General features: G+C 43.3%; 13 non-coding genes across 13 annotated transcripts; 8 read left to right on the forward strand and 5 right to left on the reverse strand.

Moving 5' to 3' along the window:
• Window positions 1-1,859: 1,859 nt before the first annotated feature.
• LOC146820724 (U6 spliceosomal RNA) lies at window positions 1,860-1,966 on the forward strand. Its single transcript, XR_014965329.1, has one exon. It is a non-coding gene; the product is annotated as a U6 spliceosomal RNA (small nuclear RNA).
• A 999-nt stretch (window positions 1,967-2,965) lies between these two features.
• TRNAR-ACG (transfer RNA arginine (anticodon ACG)) lies at window positions 2,966-3,038 on the reverse strand. Its single transcript has one exon. It is a non-coding gene; the product is annotated as a tRNA-Arg (tRNA).
• Window positions 3,039-3,816: 778 nt separating this feature from the next.
• LOC146820726 (U6 spliceosomal RNA) lies at window positions 3,817-3,923 on the forward strand. Its single transcript, XR_014965330.1, has one exon. It is a non-coding gene; the product is annotated as a U6 spliceosomal RNA (small nuclear RNA).
• Window positions 3,924-4,932: 1,009 nt separating this feature from the next.
• On the reverse strand, window positions 4,933-5,005 carry TRNAR-ACG (transfer RNA arginine (anticodon ACG)). Its single transcript has one exon. It is a non-coding gene; the product is annotated as a tRNA-Arg (tRNA).
• Window positions 5,006-5,783: 778 nt separating this feature from the next.
• Window positions 5,784-5,890, forward strand: LOC146820728 (U6 spliceosomal RNA). Its single transcript, XR_014965331.1, has one exon. It is a non-coding gene; the product is annotated as a U6 spliceosomal RNA (small nuclear RNA).
• Window positions 5,891-7,753: 1,863 nt separating this feature from the next.
• Window positions 7,754-7,860, forward strand: LOC146820729 (U6 spliceosomal RNA). The gene has a single exon (XR_014964519.1). It is a non-coding gene; the product is annotated as a U6 spliceosomal RNA (small nuclear RNA).
• Window positions 7,861-8,869: 1,009 nt separating this feature from the next.
• TRNAR-ACG (transfer RNA arginine (anticodon ACG)) lies at window positions 8,870-8,942 on the reverse strand. The gene has a single exon. It is a non-coding gene; the product is annotated as a tRNA-Arg (tRNA).
• Window positions 8,943-9,730: 788 nt separating this feature from the next.
• Window positions 9,731-9,839, forward strand: LOC146820731 (U6 spliceosomal RNA). The gene has a single exon (XR_014964550.1). It is a non-coding gene; the product is annotated as a U6 spliceosomal RNA (small nuclear RNA).
• Window positions 9,840-18,474: 8,635 nt separating this feature from the next.
• On the forward strand, window positions 18,475-18,581 carry LOC146820732 (U6 spliceosomal RNA). The gene has a single exon (XR_014964501.1). It is a non-coding gene; the product is annotated as a U6 spliceosomal RNA (small nuclear RNA).
• A 1,009-nt stretch (window positions 18,582-19,590) lies between these two features.
• Window positions 19,591-19,663, reverse strand: TRNAC-ACA (transfer RNA cysteine (anticodon ACA)). The gene has a single exon. It is a non-coding gene; the product is annotated as a tRNA-Cys (tRNA).
• A 778-nt stretch (window positions 19,664-20,441) lies between these two features.
• LOC146820734 (U6 spliceosomal RNA) lies at window positions 20,442-20,548 on the forward strand. Its single transcript, XR_014964512.1, has one exon. It is a non-coding gene; the product is annotated as a U6 spliceosomal RNA (small nuclear RNA).
• Window positions 20,549-21,556: 1,008 nt separating this feature from the next.
• TRNAR-ACG (transfer RNA arginine (anticodon ACG)) lies at window positions 21,557-21,629 on the reverse strand. The gene has a single exon. It is a non-coding gene; the product is annotated as a tRNA-Arg (tRNA).
• Window positions 21,630-22,403: 774 nt separating this feature from the next.
• LOC146820736 (U6 spliceosomal RNA) lies at window positions 22,404-22,510 on the forward strand. The gene has a single exon (XR_014964528.1). It is a non-coding gene; the product is annotated as a U6 spliceosomal RNA (small nuclear RNA).
• The last annotated feature ends 318 nt before the right edge of the window (window positions 22,511-22,828 follow it).

A 22,828-nucleotide genomic window follows, 5' to 3' on the forward strand; every position in this document is an offset into this window, starting at 1 on the left:
CCAGCTTTCAGGAGAGAAATGTTCTATGTTTTCAAGACTAATTGAAATAATAAAGCAGGTTCCAGTGCTTTCCTCCTAATATGTATTTTTCAATTTTTCTCTCCTCAACATTTTTAATGTATTTACCTCGCAGTAAAGAAGGTGCACTCTATGTGTCCAGCTGCATTTAGCAAGGAAGCCTGCAGGACTTCTGGGACTTTTCTTTCTCTTCTTCAGCCTCCCTGTCATTATTCTTCACAACCCCCAAATCTATACTGCTGCCAGCGATGCGTTGCTTTGTGGGAAGCAAGACAAAGAGAAGGGGAGGGCCTATGCAAATGATGGCCTCAGGGCTGTCTGGGAGTCCCTTTTCAGCAGTACTGTTAAAATCCGCCTTGCAACCAAATTGGTCGGGTAAGCTGAAAAACACAAGGCATGATTGGGCACCGGGTCCTCTAGGCCCTTGGAGGACATATTGGGCCTGCATCCCTCAGTTTCTGAGGTCCAAGAAATGTTCACCCTCCACCCTAATAGAGAGGTATTGGCCGATCGTGGCCGATCGGGGCAGAAGGGAGCAGGGCAAGATGCTCATGATCCTGCTCTAATAATGAACTGCCTTCCTCTCTCCTTACCTGTGGTTATGCCTGGCTGCTTGGTTCCAGTTGTAGGCCTACATCCCACAGGCAATTTGCTTGTCTCTCTCACACATGTAAATGGGTCAGCACTCAAGTGCACACACCTGCCTGCACCCACAGATCCTCTCACACACACTTTTCTCAACAAGATTTTTTCCTAGTTTAGAGACTCAGAGACCCATGTTGAAATACAAAAGCAGCACACCACATGACGGCCTTCACATAGAATCCAGCAGCAAATGGGAAACTTTTAACTAGCCGTGGTCCTATTACTGCAGCCCTACCATGGAACGACTGCTGGATGAGTCGTGCTCGAGAATATTGAACCTACAACAAGTCTGAGGTAAATAAGAATTCCACAGGAATACCATAAAACATGGACCTATGACCCTTTCGAGCCAGATAGGAATCAAACCTACAATCTTCTGATCCGTAGTCAGACGCGTTATCCATTGCACCACTGGCCCCATGTAGGTACACCCATACTTTTGTCCTTAAGAGGATCAGAAATTGTGTGTGTGTGTGTGTGTGTGTGTTTTAAAACACCATTCCATCAACCTTTTTAGCCATGTTTACTGCTCACAACCAGAAGACACAAGTAAACCCACCTGAGGGACCTCCTGAAATTCTGTTCTGTCAGGTGTTCCTAACTTATACAAAGGACTTTAGGAGGAGGAAGGACCTAAAAGTCAGGCGAAATGGTCCTAGATCCAAGGAAATGTTTTAGATCAGCCTCAGTTTCTTAAATAGTCTGCATTAACATCATCAGTTCCACGTCTGTGTGGAGCTGATCTTGAGGACTTCTTAATCAGCAGGCGGGTACAACAATAAAGTGTTTAATATTACAATACAGGCGAAAATTCAGACACCTTGTCATAGGCTCACCTTGTCCAGGGACCCAGGCATGCTGCCTTTCCACTCTCAGAGCCCTTCACCTAACCTACTGTGCAGCTGTTTCACCTCTAATATCACTGTTCCACAGGCAGCGTGATGTCACAATGTTCCTTGTCTGTAGCCTGAACCATGAGCCTTTGCAACCCTGGCATAATCTACATACTTCCAATTGGTGAAGTCTTGGACCACAAATGCAGTGAAGAATAATGGATTGTTACTCTTCATTCATTTTTGCCCATTGGCTCAGATTTGAATGCTTACAGGCCATCCGAGCATCTCTGCCAGGCCACCCTATGTCTAGAGACTGTAGATTTAGAGAGTTTATAAACATTGTAGGTTCATCAATGAAGTGTGCTCGCTTCGGCAGCACATATACTAAAATTGGAACGATACAGAGAAGATTAGCATGGCCCCTGCGCAAGGATGACACGCAAATTCGTGAAGCGTTCCATATTTTTACCAGCTTTCAGGAGAGAAATGTTCTATGTTTTCAAGACTAATTGAAATAATAAAGCAGGTTCCAGTGCTTTCCTCCTAATATGTATTTTTCAATTTTTCTCTCCTCAACATTTTTAATGTATTTACCTCGCAGTAAAGAAGGTGCACTCTATGTGTCCAGCTGCATTTAGCAAGGAAGCCTGCAGGACTTCTGGGACTTTTCTTTCTCTTCTTCAGCCTCCCTGTCATTATTCTTCACAACCCCCAAATCTATACTGCTGCCAGCGATGCGTTGCTTTGTGGGAAGCAAGACAAAGAGAAGGGGAGGGCCTATGCAAATGATGGCCTCAGGGCTGTCTGGGAGTCCCTTTTCAGCAGTACTGTTAAAATCCGCCTTGCAACCAGATTGGTCGGGTAAGCTGAAAAACACCAGGCATGATTGGGCACCGGGTCCTCTAGGCCCTTGGAGGACATATTGGGCCTGCATCCCTCAGTTTCTGAGGTCCAAGAAATGTTCACCCTCCACCCTAATAGAGAGATCGTGGCCGATCGGGGCAGAAGGGAGCAGGGCAAGATGCTCATGATCCTGCTCTAATAATGAACTGCCTTCCTCTCTCCTTACCTGTGGTTATGCCTGGCTGCTTGGTTCCAGTTGTAGGCCTACATCCCACAGGCAATTTGCTTGTCTCTCTCACACATGTAAATGGGTCAGCACTCAAGTGCACACACCTGCCTGCACCCACAGATCCTCTCACACACACTTTTCTCAACAAGATTTTTTCCTAGTTTAGAGACTCAGAGACCCATGTTGAAATACAAAAGCAGCACACCACATGACGGCCTTCACATAGAATCCAGCAGCAAATGGGAAACTTTTAACCAGCCGTGGTCCTATTACTGCAGCCCTACCATGGAACGACTGCTGGATGAGTCGTGCTCAAGAATATTGAACCTACAACAAGTCTGAGGTAAATAAGAATTCCACAGGAATACCATAAAACAGGGACCTATGACCCTTTCGAGCCAGATAGGAGTCGAACCTACAATCTTCTGATCCGTAGTCAGACGCGTTATCCATTGCGCCACTGGCCCCATGTAGGTACACCCATACTTTTGTCCTTAAGAGGACCAGAAATTGTGTGTGTGTGTGTGTGTGTGTGTTTTAAAACACCATTCCATCAACCTTTTTAGCCATGTTTACTGCTCACAACCAGAAGACACAAGTAAACCCACCTGAGGGACCTCCTGAAATTCTGTTCTGTCAGGTGTTCCTAACTTATACAAAGGACTTTAGGAGGAGGAAGGACCTAAAAGTCAGGCGAAATGGTCCTAGATCCAAGGAAATGTTTTAGATCAGCCTCAGTTTCTTAAATAGTCTGCATTAACATCATCAGTTCCACGTCTGTGTGGAGCTGATCTTGTGGACTTCTTAATCAGCAGGCGGGTACAACAATAAAGTGTTTAATATTACAATACAGGCGAAAATTCAGACACCTTGTCATAGGCTCACCTTGTCCAGGGACCCAGGCATGCTGCCTTTCCACTCTCAGAGCCCTTCACCTAACCTACTGTGCAGCTGTTTCACCTCTAATATCACTGTTCCACAGGCAGCTTGATGTCACAATGTTCCTTGTCTGTAGCCTGAACCATGAGCCTTTGCAACCCTGGCATAATCTACATACTTCCAATTGGTGAAGTCTTGGACCACAAATGCAGTGAAGAATAATGGATTGTTACTCTTCATTCATTTTTGCCCATTGGCTCAGATTTGAATGCTTACAGGCCATCCGAGCATCTCTGCCAGGCCACCCTATGTCTAGAGACTGTAGATTTAGAGAGTTTATAAACATTGTAGGTTCATCAATGAAGTGTGCTCGCTTCGGCAGCACATATACTAAAATTGGAACGATACAGAGAAGATTAGCATGGCCCCTGCGCAAGGATGACACGCAAATTCGTGAAGCGTTCCATATTTTTACCAGCTTTCAGGAGAGAAATGTTCTATGTTTTCAAGACTAATTGAAATAATAAAGCAGGTTCCAGTGCTTTCCTCCTAATATGTATTTTTCAATTTTTCTCTCCTCAACATTTTTAATGTATTTACCTCGCAGTAAAGAAGGTGCACTCTATGTGTCCAGCTGCATTTAGCAAGGAAGCCTGCAGGACTTCTGGGACTTTTCTTTCTCTTCTTCAGCCTCCCTGTCATTATTCTTCACAACCCCCAAATCTATACTGCTGCCAGCGATGCGTTGCTTTGTGGGAAGCAAGACAAAGAGAAGGGGAGGGCCTATGCAAATGATGGCCTCAGGGCTGTCTGGGAGTCCCTTTTCAGCAGTAATGTTAAAATCCGCCTTGCAACCAAATTGGTCGGGTAAGCTGAAAAACACAAGGCATGATTGGGCACCGGGTCCTCTAGGCCCTTGGAGGACATATTGGGCCTGCATCCCTCAGTTTCTGAGGTCCAAGAAATGTTCACCCTCCACCCTAATAGAGAGGTATTGGCCGATCGTGGCCGATCAGGGCAGAAGGGAGCAGGGCAAGATGCTCATGATCCTGCTCTAATAATGAACTGCCTTCCTCTCTCCTTACCTGTGGTTATGCCTGGCTGCTTGGTTCCAGTTGTAGGCCTACATCCCACAGGCAATTTGCTTGTCTCTCTCACACATGTAAATGGGTCAGCACTCAAGTGCACACACCTGCCTGCACCCACAGATCCTCTCACACACACTTTTCTCAACAAGATTTTTTCCTAGTTTAGAGACTCAGAGACCCATGTTGAAATACAAAAGCAGCACACTACATGACGGCCTTCACATAGAATCCAGCAGCAAATGGGAAACTTTTAACTAGCCGTGGTCCTATTACTGCAGCCCTACCATGGAACGACTGCTGGATGAGTCGTGCTCGAGAATATTGAACCTACAACAAGTCTGAGGTAAATAAGAATTCCACAGGAATACCATAAAACATGGACCTATGACCCTTTCGAGCCAGATAGGAATCAAACCTACAATCTTCTGATCCGTAGTCAGACGCGTTATCCATTGCGCCACTGGCCCCATGTAGGTACACCCATACTTTTGTCCTTAAGAGGACCAGAAATTGTGTGTGTGTGTGTGTGTGTGTGTTTTAAAACACCATTCCATCAACCTTTTTAGCCATGTTTACTGCTCACAACCAGAAGACACAAGTAAACCCACCTGAGGGACCTCCTGAAATTCTGTTCTGTCAGGTGTTCCTAACTTATACAAAGGACTTTAGGAGGAGGAAGGACCTAAAAGTCAGGCGAAATGGTCCTAGATCCAAGGAAATGTTTTAGATCAGCCTCAGTTTCTTAAATAGTCTGCATTAACATCATCAGTTCCACGTCTGTGTGGAGCTGATCTTGAGGACTTCTTAATCAGCAGGCGGGTACAACAATAAAGTGTTTAATATTACAATACAGGCGAAAATTCAGACACCTTGTCATAGGCTCACCTTGTCCAGGGACCCAGGCATGCTGCCTTTCCACTCTCAGAGCCCTTCACCTAACCTACTGTGCAGCTGTTTCACCTCTAATATCACTGTTCCACAGGCAGCGTGATGTCACAATGTTCCTTGTCTGTAGCCTGAACCATGAGCCTTTGCAACCCTGGCATAATCTACATACTTCCAATTGGTGAAGTCTTGGACCACAAATGCAGTGAAGAATAATGGATTGTTACTCTTCATTCATTTTTGCCCATTGGCTCAGATTTGAATGCTTACAGGCCATCCGAGCATCTCTGCCAGGCCACCCTATGTCTAGAGACTGTAGATTTAGAGAGTTTATAAACATTGTAGGTTCATCAATAAAGTGTGCTCGCTTCGGCAGCACATATACTAAAATTGGAACGATACAGAGAAGATTAGCATGGCCCCTGCGCAAGGATGACACGCAAATTCGTGAAGCGTTCCATATTTTTACCAGCTTTCAGGAGAGAAATGTTCTATGTTTTCAAGACTAATTGAAATAATAAAGCAGGTTCCAGTGCTTTCCTCCTAATATGTATTTTTCAATTTTTCTCTCCTCAACATTTTTAATGTATTTACCTCGCAGTAAAGAAGGTGCACTCTATGTGTCCAGCTGCATTTAGCAAGGAAGCCTGCAGGACTTCTGGGACTTTTCTTTCTCTTCTTCAGCCTCCCTGTCATTATTCTTCACAACCCCCAAATCTATACTGCTGCCAGCGATGCGTTGCTTTGTGGGAAGCAAGACAAAGAGAAGGGGAGGGCCTATGCAAATGATGGCCTCAGGGCTGTCTGGGAGTCCCTTTTCAGCAGTACTGTTAAAATCCGCCTTGCAACCAGATTGGTCGGGTAAGCTGAAAAACACCAGGCATGATTGGGCACCGGGTCCTCTAGGCCCTTGGAGGACATATTGGGCCTGCATCCCTCAGTTTCTGAGGTCCAAGAAATGTTCACCCTCCACCCTAATAGAGAGGTCGTGGCCGATCGGGGCAGAAGGGAGCAGGGCAAGATGCTCATGATCCTGCTCTAATAATGAACTGCCTTCCTCTCTCCTTACCTGTGGTTATGCCTGGCTGCTTGGTTCCAGTTGTAGGCCTACATCCCACAGGCAATTTGCTTGTCTCTCTCACACATGTAAATGGGTCAGCACTCAAGTGCACACACCTGCCTGCACCCACAGATCCTCTCACACACACTTTTCTCAACAAGATTTTTTCCTAGTTTAGAGACTCAGAGACCCATGTTGAAATACAAAAGCAGCACACCACATGACGGCCTTCACATAGAATCCAGCAGCAAATGGGAAACTTTTAACTAGCCGTGGTCCTATTACTGCAGCCCTACCATGGAACGACTGCTGGATGAGTCGTGCTCGAGAATATTGAACCTACAACAAGTCTGAGGTAAATAAGAATTCTACAGGAATACCATAAACAGGGACCTATGACCCTTTCGAGCCAGATAGGAATCAAACCTACAATCGTCTGATCCGTAGTCAGACGCGTTATCCATTGCGCCACTGGCCCCATGTAGGTACACCCATACTTTTGTCCTTAAGAGGACCAGAAATTGTGTGTGTGTGTGTGTGTGTGTGTGTGTGTGTGTGTGTTTTAAAACACCATTCCATCAACCTTTTTAGCCATGTTTACTGCTCACAACCAGAAGACACAAGTAAACCCACCTGAGGGACCTCCTGAAATTCTGTTCTGTCAGGTGTTCCTAACTTATACAAAGGACTTTAGGAGGAGGAAGGACCTAAAAGTCAGGCGAAATGGTCCTAGATCCAAGGAAATGTTTTAGATCAGCCTCAGTTTCTTAAATAGTCTGCATTAACATCATCAGTTCCACGTCTGTGTGGAGCTGATCTTGAGGACTTCTTAATCAGCAGGCGGGTACAACAATAAAGTGTTTAATATTGCAATACAGGCGAAAATTCAGACACCTTGTCATAGGCTCACCTTGTCCAGGGACCCAGGCATGCTGCCTTTCCACTCTCAGAGCCCTTCACCTAACCTACTGTGCAGCTGTTTCACCTCTAATATCACTGTTCCACAGGCAGCGTGATGTCACAATGTTCCTTGTCTGTAGCCTGAACCATGAGCCTTTGCAACCCTGGCATAATCTACATACTTCCAATTGGTGAAGTCTTGGACCACAAATGCAGTGAAGAATAATGGATTGTTACTCTTCATTCATTTTTGCCCATTGGCTCAGATTTGAATGCTTACAGGCCATCCGAGCATCTCTGCCAGGCCACCCTATGTCTAGAGACTGTAGATTTAGAGAGTTTATAAACATTGTAGGTTCATCACTGAAGTGTGCTCGCTTCGGCAGCACATATACTAAAATTGGAACGATACAGAGCAGATTAGCATGGCCCCTGCGCAAGGATGACACGCAAATTCGTGAAGCGTTCCATATTTTTACCAGCTTTCAGGAGAGAAATGTTCTATGTTTTCAAGACTAATTGAAATAATAAAGCAGGTTCCAGTGCTTTCCTCCTAATATGTATTTTTCAATTTTTCTCTCCTCAACATTTTTAATGTATTTACCTCGCAGTAAAGAAGGTGCACTCTATGTGTCCAGCTGCATTTAGCAAGGAAGCCTGCAGGACTTCTGGGACTTTTCTTTCTCTTCTTCAGCCTCCCTGTCATTATTCTTCACAACCCCCAAATCTATACTGCTGCCAGCGATGCGTTGCTTTGTGGGAAGCAAGACAAAGAGAAGGGGAGGGCCTATGCAAATGATGGCCTCAGGGCTGTCTGGGAGTCCCTTTTCAGCAGTACTGTTAAAATCCGCCTTGCAACCAGATTGGTCGGGTAAGCTGAAAAACACCAGGCATGATTGGGCACCGGGTCCTCTAGGCCCTTGGAGGACATATTGGGCCTGCATCCCTCAGTTTCTGAGGTCCAAGAAATGTTCACCCTCCACCCTAATAGAGAGGTATTGGCCGATCGTGGCCGATCGGGGCAGAAGGGAGCAGGGCAAGATGCTCATGATCCTGCTCTAAGAATGAACTGCCTTCCTCTCTCCTTACCTGTGGTTATGCCTGGCTGCTTGGTTCCAGTTTTAGGCCTACATCCCACAGGCAATTTGCTTGTCTCTCTCACACATGTAAATGGGTCAGCACTCAAGTGCACACACCTGCCTGCACCCACAGATCCTCTCACACACACTTTTCTCAACAAGATTTTTTCCTAGTTTAGAGACTCAGAGACCCATGTTGAAATACAAAAGCAGCACACCACATGACGGCCTTCACATAGAATCCAGCAGCAAATGGGAAACTTTTAACCAGCCGTGGTCCTATTACTGCAGCCCTACCATGGAACGACTGCTGGATGAGTCGTGCTCAAGAATATTGAACCTACAACAAGTCTGAGGTAAATAAGAATTCCACAGGAATACCATAAAACAGGGACCTATGACCCTTTCGAGCCAGATAGGAGTCGAACCTACAATCTTCTGATCCGTAGTCAGACGCGTTATCCATTGCGCCACTGGCCCCATGTAGGTACACCCATACTTTTGTCCTTAAGAGGACCAGAAATTGTGTGTGTGTGTGTGTGTGTGTGTGTGTGTGTGTTTTAAAACACCATTCCATCAACCTTTTTAGCCATGTTTACTGCTCACAACCAGAAGACACAAGTAAACCCATCTGAGGGACCTCCTGAAATTCTGTTCTGTCAGGTGTTCCTAACTTATACAAAGGACTTTAGGAGGAGGAAGGACCTAAAAGTCAGGCGAAATGGTCCTAGATCCAAGGAAATGTTTTAGATCAGCCTCAGTTTCTTAAATAGTCTGCATTAACATCATCAGTTCCACGTCTGTGTGGAGCTGATCTTGAGGACTTCTTAATCAGCAGGCAGGTACAACAATAAAGTGTTTAATATTACAATACAGGCGAAAATTCAGACACCTTGTCATAGGCTCACCTTGTCCAGGGACCCAGGCATGCTGCCTTTCCACTCTCAGAGCCCTTCACCTAACCTACTGTGCAGCTGTTTCACCTCTAATATCACTGTTCCACAGGCAGCGTGATGTCACAATGTTCCTTGTCTGTAGCCTGAACCATGAGCCTTTGCAACCCTGGCATAATCTACATACTTCCAATTGGTGAAGTCTTGGACCACAAATGCAGTGAAGAATAATGGATTGTTACTCTTCATTCATTTTTGTCCATTGGCTCAGATTTGAATGTTTACTGGCCATCCGAGCATCTCTGCCAGGCCACCCTATGTCTAGAGACTGTAGATTTAGAGAGTTTATAAACATTGTAGGTTCATCAATGAAGTGTGCTCGCTTCGGCGGCACATATACTAAAATTGGAACGATACAGAGAAGATTAGCATGGCCCCTGCGCAAGGATCTTTCACCAAGTTAACATAAAGTTAACACATCTTGGAGTAAGCCTACACACAGAAATTATTTTACAAAGCCTCAGCCGAGGTCTTTTATTGGACTAGAAAATTGTCAAAACACATATAAAAACATATCATATGTACAATATTCCTCTCTCATTCTATTATATTTACAGTGCAAAGTGACCCCAGTGAAACCATAACCATACAGACACCAATATACAAAATACTTTGTAAAAATACCAAAAAAAGGGTTATTGGAAAAGTTTAAACAAGGACAGTTTTGTAAATGTTGTAATGATACAGTCAGAGCTGTCTCTTATTGTGTTTGTCGACGACGTTTCGACCCACTTCTAGATGCCGGGTCTCATCAGGACTGTTAATATGGGGACTGGTGAAGGAAAAAAGAGGAAGTGTATGACTATTTTGGGACAGGATAAAAATATTTTCAATTAAGCACTATGAGTGTTTATTGTATAGTTGTAGGCTTACCTAGTTTAAGGCATACACATGTCCATGTTGGATCCCGTATGCAAATTAAATAATAGTATCCGCACCTATAGATAATGAATATATGTTTATTATAGGTCAGTGTTCACAAAGAAATTTAGACAATTTCTTATCAGTACACCACAAAGTGCATTAATCAAATATACTCACTTAGCCAATAGAGCATCTATTTTTAACTTCCACCGATATTGATGAATTGGTTGGAGTAGGACAGAATTCCTATTGTATGAGGAATAGGAATGGTTAATTAAGGTTAAATGATCTCTCATATTAGCACCATGGTGTCACATATCCCGGTAAAAACTTACTTGGGATTCTTTATTATGGGTATCCCTTATTTTCGTGAAGCCCCATCATTCTAAGGTAATGCGACCTGTTCTTTTGGCGCTTTAACTGTGATGTGTAAAAAGCAAAATCATTATGATGTTCTATACATCATTTTCACAACCTTTTGCCTCTGCCACTCGATTGCAAGTACTCACATTACTGCTGAGTTGTAGTATTGCAGCAAAAGGGGGTTCCGTGATAATAATGGCAGATAAATTGCACCTTCAACACGCTATTAATTCGTGTCTTGCCTGCAACGGACCGAATCACGCTGGCTCCTAGACTCGCAGAGCGCGTGTCCGCTCTCTTTTTATGTCCGATTTGATAAAAGGATTGATGGCGGCCATCTTGTAATGGCTAAAATTGCGCGAAGTCTTTTCGCGCTATGGTTCCAATGACCTATCCTTATAGTCTAATAGATGTTCTGCCTCAATGTTAAATAATCCATAACAATCACTTTCCCTACAAATGTTAGATCGAAAAAGAAAAAGAAAAGCTACATCTCGTTACATTGCGAAGGAGTAGCCATCTTAAACTGGGATTATCTCTTAGGCAGCTAGCCACTTTAATGTCCCTGCATGTGTAAAATCAGAAATTAGAAGTTAGGTTACGAGGGAGCGGACATCTTAGTTTGGGAGTATCTCATAGCCAGCTTGTCACTATCATGTCTGTTCCGGCAAAGAAAATGGTTGCAGCCATCTTGTAATGAATGAAGTAGTCAGAAGACTCTTCACGATATAATTTCAAAACCATATCCTCACGATCGAGTAGGCAATCAACGCTTAATCACCCATGAAGGTTCTTATCACTGCATTTGAAATGGAGAGAACTCTATCTCGTAATTCTGAGTAAAGTTACAATGCGGTAGCCATCTTAGAATGGGATTGTCTGCTAGCCAGCTTGTCGTCTCAGAACTTATTGTATGTCTCAGATCTGGCCCAAAATCCCATCGACATTCATATGGGTGTATTGAGACCAACTTGACATATTTAATATTCGTTATCTACATCTTAGTCAGTCGTTCTTAATAGAGATAAATTGGCCAACTTAAAATGGACAGAACAACATATTGCCCGTACCTACTATCTAGCTGTATTCCATATGGTATTTATATGTAATGGTCCTCTATTGTTATTATTCTTAATGTAAACTGATATTGTTACCTTTTACAGTGTTTTTATATCATCACCTTTAGATAACATTTTTATTCAAGCCAACTAATGTAAAACCTTAGAATAGAGTCAAGATACAGGCTGCAGGAACATGATAACACATTCTTTTGTCTAATGCGCAAAGACTACAATGATCCACATTCATTACAATGTTGCTTCTATCTCAAAATGGTTCCGTTCATATTAACACATTGTATGGTCAGGTTCACGCATGAGATTTTTCATCATTGCATAATCATCATTACATAGTCAAACCGCATTGACATTACATTATACCATTTGGATTATTATACATCAAGAACATTGTAATACAAGTTACTTTTCACTGTTGCAACAATTGCTAAGATGTACAAAGACACAGTGCTGTATAGAGACGGTATAATTAGCTGAACCCTTCTTGTATGTCTAATGCAGGCTAATGAATTTGCGCCACTCCTCGAGATTGTTCAGACCTTTCTTAATAGACCCACATTTGTCTATCCATTTACATTCCAAGGTCTGGAGAATCAAGGACAGGTCACCACCTCTAGGCGGAAGTGTAGCCTTCTCTACCACCTGCCAGGACAAGTCATTGGCTGTGTGGTTTTTTTCAATGAAATGATCGACCAGGGGGGCATTCAACACTCTGCATCTAATTCTGCTCCTGTGTTGGCCTATCCGTGCCTTTACTGGTTGCATGGTTTGTTCAATATAGATTAGGTCACATGGACACCAAATGCAATAAATGACATTAGGAGTAGAACAATTCGTTAGTGCCTGCAATTTGATCTTAATGTCTCCATGTTCAAAAAATTTGGTTTCTCTCGTAAGGCTACAGGCCACACAGTTCCCACATTTATAGTGCCCTGTTACTGCTGGTAATGACCAAAGTTCTTGTATACTTTTTTCTTTTTTACATATACTAGTGTCTGAGTGTACCAAATGGTCTCTGATGTTCTTTCCTTTTTTAAAAGAAAAAAGGGGCATTTCTTTGCAGCAATCTAAGGTGACAAGGGTAGACCAGTGTTTTTTGATTGTCCGTTGTATTTGTGTACTCCACGGACAGAAAGTGGTGACGCATACAACTTTCTTTACAGGTTCTCTCACTGACTTTTCCAATAGAACCTCCCTCGGACTGAACCACGCCCTCTTCATTGAGGTTTTTACCAATCTCTTGGGATATCCCCTCTCTCGTAACCTCTCACTCAAAAGATTGGCTTCCACGAAAAAGTCTTGTTTCTCTGTACAGTTTCGTCTCAACCTCAGAAACTGGCCATAAGGTAGGCCATCTCTGAGTGATCTTGGGTGGAAACTGTTGTATTGTAATAAGGTATTTCTATCCGTCGGTTTCCGATACAGAGTGACATCTAGATGGTCGCCTTTACATCTGATTTTGAGATCTAAAAAGGGAACCATTTCTTTATTTTTAAAGTAGGTGAAGGTCAATGCCGACTGGCAAGCATGTAAATATGTCATGAAATCATCCAAATCTTTGGTGTCTACCCACACAAAGAAAATATCATCAATATACCTTTTCCAACACTTGATGTTCGTGTGGAAAGGATTGTTGTTGTTGATGATAAACTTCTCCTCTAGGTCCCCAACATAAAGATTCGCCAAGTTTGGGGCAAAAATAGCACCCATTGAAGTTCCGGAACATTGTTGATAATAGTCAGAATTAAAGCTGAAATAATTCTTAGTCAAAGCAATGTTCAACAGGTCAGTTATAAACTCTGTGGGAATCTCCAATGGTGCAGGTCTTTTATTCAAAATATGTTCGATTACTTTAATACTGTCAGCTTGGGGAATATTGGTATACAACGAGTTGATGTCCATTGTAACCAAAGTCTCCGTCTCTGGATTGTACTCCATATTTTCAATCAAATTGATCATGTGGGTACTGTCTCGGACATATGTTGGCAAATCTGGTACAAACCCCTTAATGAAACTATCGATATAGTGGCCCAACGGTTCCATTACAGACCCACAGCCAGACAGAATAGGTCTGCCTGGGGGGTTTTCCGAGTCCTTATGCACTTTGGGTAGAGTGTATAGGACCGGTGTCCTAGGGTAGGTTTTATTCAAAAAATCGAATTCTGGTTTTGTTAGGAAGCCATCTTCCAAGGCCTTAGATGTTACAGACTGTATTAGCTTTTGTATATCTTTCAGGGGATCTCGGGGCAATTTTTTGTAATGTTCTTCGTTACTGATTTGCCTCATGATTTCAGCTTCATATTTCGATCTTTCCTGAATGACTATACCGCCACCCTTGTCGGCGGATTTCAAAATAATCTGGTCGTTGTTCTTTAAGGAAATCAAGGCTTCTCGTTCATGTTTTGAGATGTTGTATGGGGTGAATTTTTTTTGTGTCTTCAAATTTGAGATATCCTCCAAAACCCCCTTCTCAAATGCTATGACTTCAGGTGGCATCATAACGTTTGTTGGAAAGAAGGTGGATTTTGGACGCATTAGAGATCTAGGATGAGTGGGGACTTGTGCACGGTCACTGAAAAAGACTTTTAGACGTAATGACCTGAAAAATTTATGCAACTCAGTCTGCAATTGGAAGAAATTGGTGGATTCCGTCAAAACAAAGGACAGACCCTTACTAAGGAGTGATAGCTCGTGGGAATTCATAACATGGTTGGATAAATTGAAAATTGGTATACACTCCTTATTGTGTATGGTATCAGCCTTCATAGTGGTGTCTAAGTTACTCAATTCTTCTCTGCTGTTATTACCCAGTTGTTTGTATGGATCTCTAGTGTGGAGATTACTTTGTATTTCTAATTGTTCGGGCCCCATTTGTAGTATTGGCGGCGCGTTTGCCTTTCGCCGGCAAACTGGTGCCATACTCTTCGTTGGTTCCGATTGGATCCCCTTCCCCTCTGGGCCTGTCCTAAAAAAGGCTGCTGTAGTTGTTGTTGTCTTGGCAGTGCACTTGCTAGCAGACAATCCCATTCTAAGATGGCTACCGCATTGTAACTTTACTCAGAATTACGAGATAGAGTTCTCTCCATTTCAAATGCAGTGATAAGAACCTTCATGGGTGATTAAGCGTTGATTGCCTACTCGATCGTGAGGATATGGTTTTGAAATTATATCGTGAAGAGTCTTCTGACTACTTCATTCATTACAAGATGGCTGCAACCATTTTCTTTGCCGGAACAGACATGATAGTGACAAGCTGGCTATGAGATACTCCCAAACTAAGATGTCCGCTCCCTCGTAACCTAACTTCTAATTTCTGATTTTACACATGCAGGGACATTAAAGTGGCTAGCTGCCTAAGAGATAATCCCAGTTTAAGATGGCTACTCCTTCGCAATGTAACGAGATGTAGCTTTTCTTTTTCTTTTTCGATCTAACATTTGTAGGGAAAGTGATTGTTATGGATTATTTAACATTGAGGCAGAACATCTATTAGACTATAAGGATAGGTCATTGGAACCATAGCGCGAAAAGACTTCGCGCAATTTTAGCCATTACAAGATGGCCGCCATCAATCCTTTTATCAAATCGGACATAAAAAGAGAGCGGACACGCGCTCTGCGAGTCTAGGAGCCAGCGTGATTCGGTCCGTTGCAGGCAAGACACGAATTAATAGCGTGTTGAAGGTGCAATTTATCTGCCATTATTATCACGGAACCCCCTTTTGCTGCAATACTACAACTCAGCAGTAATGTGAGTACTTGCAATCGAGTGGCAGAGGCAAAAGGTTGTGAAAATGATGTATAGAACATCATAATGATTTTGCTTTTTACACATCACAGTTAAAGCGCCAAAAGAACAGGTCGCATTACCGTAGAATGATGGGGCTTCACGAAAATAAGGGATACCCATAATAAAGAATCCCAAGTAAGTTTTTACCGGGATATGTGACACCATGGTGCTAATATGAGAGATCATTTAACCTTAATTAACCATTCCTATTCCTCATACAATAGGAATTCTGTCCTACTCCAACCAATTCATCAATATCGGTGGAAGTTAAAAATAGATGCTCTATTGGCTAAGTAAGTATATTTGATTAATGCACTTTGTGGTGTACTGATAAGAAATTGTCTAAATTTCTTTGTGAACACTGACCTATAATAAACATATATTCATTATCTATAGGTGCGGATACTATTATTTAATTTGCATACGGGATCCAACATGGACATGTGTATGCCTTAAACTAGGTAAGCCTACAACTATACAATAAACACTCATAGTGCTTAATTGAAAATATTTTTATCCTGTCCCAAAATAGTCATACACTTCCTCTTTTTTCCTTCACCAGTCCCCATATTAACAGTCCTGATGAGACCCGGCATCTAGAAGTGGGTCGAAACGTCGTCGACAAACACAATAAGAGACAGCTCTGACTGTATCATTACAACATTTACAAAACTGTCCTTGTTTAAACTTTTCCAATAACCCTTTTTTTGGTATTTTTACAAAGTATTTTGTATATTGGTGTCTGTATGGTTATGGTTTCACTGGGGTCACTTTGCACTGTAAATATAATAGAATGAGAGAGGAATATTGTACATATGATATGTTTTTATATGTGTTTTGACAATTTTCTAGTCCAATAAAAGACCTCGGCTGAGGCTTTGTAAAATAATTTCTGTGTGTAGGCTTACTCCAAGATGTGTTAACTTTATGTTAACTTGGTGAAAGATTCATTCTAAGACAACCATTGATGTTGTTTGTGATTAGGAAATGAATTCCAAATGAGTTCCTTGTGAACATTGTTTTTCAGTACGTTGTACTTACCCGGTTCACAGGGACATTAGGGTTGCTCTTGTGATTTTGAATAATAACCCTGCGCAAGGATGACACGCAAATTCGTGAAGCGTTCCATATTTTTACCAGCTTTCAGGAGAGAACTGTTCTATGTTTTCAAGACTAATTGAAATAATAAAGCAGGTTCCACTGCTTTCCTCGTAATATGTATTTTTCAATTAGTTTCTCCTGAACATTTTTTATGTATTTACCTCACAGTAAAGAAGGTGCACTCTATGTCCAGCTGCATTTAGCAAGGGAGCCTGCAGGACTTCTGGGACTTTTCTTTCTCTTCTTCAGCTTCCCTATCATTATTCTTCACCACCCCCAAATCTATACTGCTGCCAGCGATGCGATGCTTTGTGGGAGGCCGGATTAAGAGAAGGGGAGGGCCTATGCAAATGATGGCCTCAGGGCTGTCTGGGAGTTCCGTTTCAGCAGTACTGTTAAAATCCGCCTTGAAACCAGATTGGGCGGGTAAGCTGAAAAACAACAGTCCAGATTGGGCACCAGGTCATCTAGGCACTTGTAGGACATATTGGGCCTGAATCCCTCAGGTTCTTTGGTACAAGAAATGTTCACCCTCCACCCTAATAGAGAGGTCTTAGCCGATTGTGGCAGAAGGTTGCAGGGCAAGATGCTCATTAGCCTACTCTAATAATGAACCAACTTCCTCTGTCCTTACCTGAGGTTCCGCCTGGCTGCTGGGGCTGCCAGTTGTAGGCCTGCAGCCCATAGGGAGTTTGCTTGTCCCTCTCACACATGTAAATGGGTCAGCAGTCAAGTGCACACACCTGCCTGCACCCACAGACCCTCTCACACACACTTTTGTCAACAAGCTTTTTTCATAGTTTAGTGACTCAGGTACTCATATTGAAATACAAAAGCAGCACACCCCATGACGGCCTTCACATAGAGTCCAGCAGCAAATGGGAAACGTTTGACTAGCCGTGGTCCTATTACTGCAGCCCTACCATGGAACGACTGCTGGATGATTCCTGCTGGAGAATATTGAACCTACAACAAGTCTGAGGTAAATAAGAATTCCACAGGAATACCATAAAACAGGGACCTGTGACCCTTTCTAGCCAGATAGGAGTCGAACCTACAATCTTCTTACCCGAAGTCAGACGCGTTATCCATTGCGCCACTGGCCCCATCAAGTGACACCCATACTTTTGTCCTTAAGAGCACTAGAAAGCTTGTGTGTGTGTGTGTTTTAAAACACCATTCAATCAACCTTTTTAGCCACGTTTACGGCTCACAACCAGAAGACACAAGTAAACTCACCTGACCTCCTGAAATTCGGTTCTGGCAGGTGTTCCTAGCTTATACAAAGGACTTTAGGAGAAGGAAGGACCTACAAGCCAGGCGATATTGTCCTAGATCCAAGGAAATGTTTTAGATCAGCCTCAGTTTCTTAAATAGTCTGCATTAACATCATCAGTTCCACGTCTGTATGGGGCTGAGCTTGAGGACTCCTTAGTAAGCAGGCGGGTACAACAATAAAGTGTTTAATATTACAATACAGGCGAAAATTCAGACACCTTGTCATAGGCTCACCTCGTCCAGGAACATGCTATCTTTCCACTCTCAGAGCACTTCACCTAACCTACTGTGCAGTTGTTTCACCTTTAATATCACTGTTCCACAGGCAGCGTGATGTTGAAATGTTCCTTATCTGTAGCCTGAACCATGAGCCTTTGCAACCCTGGCATAATCTACATACTTCCAATGTGTGAAGTCTTGGACCACAAATGCAGTGAAGAATAATGGATTGTTACTCTTCATGCATTTTTGCCCATTGGCTCAGATTTGAATTCTTACTTGCCATCCGAGCATCTCTGCCAGGTCACCCTATGTCTGGAGACCGTAGATTTAGAGAGTTTATAAACATTGTAGGTTCATCAATGAAGTGTGCTCGCTTCGGCGGCACGTATACTAAAATTGGAACGATACAGAGAAGATTAGCATGGCCCCTGCGCAAGGATGACACGCAAATTCGTGAAGCGTTCCATATTTTTACCAGCTTTCAGGAGAGAAATGTTCTATGTTTTCAAGACTAATTGAAACAATAAAGCAGGTTCCAGTGCTTTCCTCCTAATATGTATTTTTCAATTTGTCTCTCCTCAACATTTTTAATGTATTTACCTCGCAGTAAAGAAGGTGCACTCTATGTGTCCAGCTGCATTTAGCAAGGAAGCCTGCAGGACTTCTGGGACTTTTCTTTCTCTTCTTCAGCCTCCCTGTCATTATTCTTCACAACCCCCAAATCTATACTGCTGCCAGCGATGCGTTGCTTTGTGGGAAGCAAGACAAAGAGAAGGGGAGGGCCTATGCAAATGATGGCCTCAGGGCTGTCTGGGAGTCCCTTTTCAGCAGTACTGTTAAAATCCGCCTTGCAACCAGATTGGTCGGGTAAGCTGAAAAACACCAGGCATGATTGGGCACCAGGTCCTCTAGGTCCTTGGAGGACATATTGGGCCTGCATCCCTCAGTTTCTGAGGTCCAAGAAATGTTCACCCTCCACCCTAATAGAGAGGTCTTGGCCGATCGTGGCCGATCGGGGCAGAAGGGAGCAGGGCAAGATGCTCATGATCCTGCTCTAATAATGAACTGCCTTCCTCTCTCCTTACCTGGGGTTATGCCTGGCTGCTTGGTTCCAGTTGTAGGCCTACATCCCACAGGCAATTTGCTTGTCTCTCTCACACATGTAAATGGGTCAGCACTCAAGTGCACACACCTGCCTGCACCCACAGACCCTCTCACACACACTTTTCTCAACAAGATTTTTTCCTAGTTTAGAGACTCAGAGACCCATGTTGAAATACAAAAGCAGCACACCACATGACGGCCTTCACATAGAATCCAGCAGCAAATGGGAAACTTTTAACTAGCCGTGGTCCTAATACTGCAGCCCTACCATGGAACGACTGCTGGATGAGTCGTGCTCGTGAATATTGAACCTACAACAAGTCTGAGGTAAATAAGAATTCCACAGGAATACCATAAAACAGGGATCTATGACCCTTTCGAGCCAAATAGGAGTCGAACCTACAATCTTCTGATCTGTAGTCAGACGCGTTATCCATTGCACCACTGGCCCCATGTAGATACACCCATACTTTTGTCCTTAAGAGGAACAGAAATTGTGTGTGTGTGTGTGTGTGTGTGTTTTAAAACACCATTCCATCAACCTTTTTAGCCATGTTTACTGCTCACAACCAGAAGACACAAGTAAACCCACCTGAGGGACCTCCTGAAATTCTGTTCTGTCAGGTGTTCCTAACTTATACAAAGGACTTGAGGAGGACGAAGGAACTAAAAGTCAGGCGAAATGGTCCTAGATCCAAGGAAATGTTTTAGATCAGCCTCAGTTTCTTAAATAGTCTGCATTAACATCATCAGTTCCACGTCTGTGTGGAGCTGATCTTGAGGACTCCTTAATCAGCAGGCGGGTACAACAATAAAGTGTTTAATATTACAATACAGGTGAAAATTCAGACACCTTGTCATAGGCTCACCTTGTCCAGGGACCCAGGCATGCTGCCTTTTTACTCTCAGAGCCCTTCACCTAACCTACTGTGCAGCTGTTTCACCTCTAATATCACTGTTCCACAGGCAGCGTGATGTCAAAATGTTCCTTATCTGTAGCCTGAACCATGAGCCTTTGCAACCCTGGCATAGTCTACATACTTCCAATGTGTGAAGTCTTGGACCACAAATGCAGTGAAGAATAATGGATTGTTACTCTTCATGCATTTTTGCCCATTGGCTCAGATTTGAATTCTTACTTGCCATCCGAGCATCTCTGCCAGGTCACCCTATGTCTGGAGACCGTAGATTTAGAGAGTTTATAAACATTGTAGGTTCATCAATGAAGTGTGCTCGCTTCGGCGGCACGTATACTAAAATTGGAACGATACAGAGAAGATTAGCATGGCCCCTGCGCAAGGATGACACGCACATTCGTGAAGCGTTCCATATTTTTACCAGCTTTCAGGAGAGAAATGTTCTATGTTTTCAAGACTAATTGAAATAATAAAGCAGGTTCCAGTGCTTTCCTCCTAATATGTATTTTTCATTTTGTCTCTCCTCAACATTTTTAATGTATTTACCTCGCAGTAAAGAAAGTGCACTCTATGTGTCCTGCTGCATTTAGCAAGGAAGCCTGCAGGACTTCTGGGACTTTTCTTTCTCTTCTTCAGCCTCCCTGTCATTATTCTTCACAACCCCCAAATCTATACTGCTGCCAGCGATGCGTTGCTTTGTGGGAAGCAAGACAAAGAGAAGGGGAGGGCCCATGCAAATGATGGCCTCAGGGCTGTCTGGGAGTCCCTTTTCAGCAGTACTGTTAAAATCCGCCTTGCAACCTGATTGGTCAGGTAAGCTGAAAAACACCAGGCATGATTGGGCACCAGGTCCTCTAGGCCCTTGGAGGACATATTGGGCCTGCATCCCTCAGTTTCTGAGGTCCAAGAAATGTTCACCCTCCACCCTAATAGAGAGGTCTTGGCCGATCGTGGCCAATCGGGCAGAAGGGAGCAGGGCAAGATGCTCATGATCCTGCTCTAATAATGAACTGCCTTCCTCTCTCCTTACCTGTGGTTGTGCCTGGCTGCTTGGTTCCAGTTGTAGGCCTACATCCCACAGGCAATTTGCTTGTCTCTCTCACACATGTAAATGGGTCAGCACTGAAGTGCACACACCTGCCTGCACCCACAGACCCTCTCACACACACTTTTCTCAACAAGATTTTTTCCTAGTTTAGAGACTCAGAGACCCATGTTGAAATACAAAAGCAGCACACCACATGACGGCCTTCACATAGAATCCAGCAGCAAATGGGAAACTTTTAACTAGCCGTGGTCCTATTACTGCAGCCCTACCATGGAACGACTGCTGGATGAGTCGTGCTCGACAATATTGAACCTACAACAAGTCTGAGGTAAATAAGAATTCCACAGGAATACCATAAAACAGGGACCTATGACCCTTTCGAGCCAGATAGGAGTCGAACCTACAATCATCTGATCCGTAGTCAGACGCGTTATCCATTGCGCCACTGGCCCCATGTAGATACACCCATACTTTTGTCCTTAAGAGGAACAGAAATTGTGTGTGTGTCTGTGTGTGTTTTAAAACACCATTCCATCAAACTTTTTAGCCATGTTTACTGCTCACAACCAGAAGACACAAGTAAACCCACCTGAGGGACCTCCTGAAATAATGTTCTGTCAGGTGTTCCTAACTTATACAAAGGACTTTAGGAGGACGAAGGACCTAAAAGTCAGGCGAAATGGTCCTAGATCCAAGGAAATGTTTTAGATCAGCCTCAGTTTCTTAAATAGTCTGCATTAACATCATCAGTTCCACGTCTGTGTGGAGCTGATCTTGAGGACTCCTTAATCAGCAGGCGGGTACAACAATAAAGTGTTTAATATTACAATACAGGCGAAAATTCAGACACCTTGTCATAGGCTCACCTTGTCCAGGGACCCAGGCATGCTGCCTTTCCACTCTCAGAGCCCTTCACCTAACCTACTGTGCAGCTGTTTCACCTCTAATATCACTGTTCCACAGGCAGCGTGATGTCACAATATTCCTTGTCTGTAGCCTGAACCATGAGCCTTTGCAACCCTGGCATAATCTACATACTTCCAATTGGTGAAGTCTTGGACCACAAATGCAGTGAAGAATAATGGATTGTTACTCTTCATTCATTTTTGCCCATTGGCTCAGATTTGAATGCTTACTGGCCATCCGAGCATCTCTGCCAGGCCACCCTATGTCTAGAGACTGTAGATTTAGAGAGTTTATAAACATTGTAGGTTCATAAATGAAGTGTGCTTGATTCGGCGGCACATATACTAAAATTGGAACGGTACAGAGAAGATTAGCATGGCCCCTGTGCAAGGATGACACGCAAATTCGTGAAGCGTTCCATATTTTTAGCAGTTTTCAGGAGAGATCTATTCTATGTTTTCAAGACTAATTGAAATAATAAAACAGGTTCCAGTGCTTTCCTCGTAATATGTATTTTTCAATTAGTTTCTCCTCAACATTTTTAATGTATTTGCCTCACAGTAAAGAAGGTGCACTCTATGTGTCCAGCTGCATTTAGCAAGGAAGCCTGCAGGATTTCTGGGACTTTTCTTTCTCTTCTTCAGCCTCCCTATCATTATTCTTCACCACCCCCAAATCTATACTGCTGCCAGCGATGCGTTGCTTTGTGGGAGGCCGGATTAAGAGAAGGTGAGGGCCTATGCAA

The sequence above is a fragment of the Triturus cristatus genome, chromosome 6 (genome assembly GCF_964204655.1).
Source record: "Triturus cristatus chromosome 6, aTriCri1.1, whole genome shotgun sequence".
Classification (NCBI taxonomy): domain Eukaryota; kingdom Metazoa; phylum Chordata; class Amphibia; order Caudata; family Salamandridae; genus Triturus; species Triturus cristatus.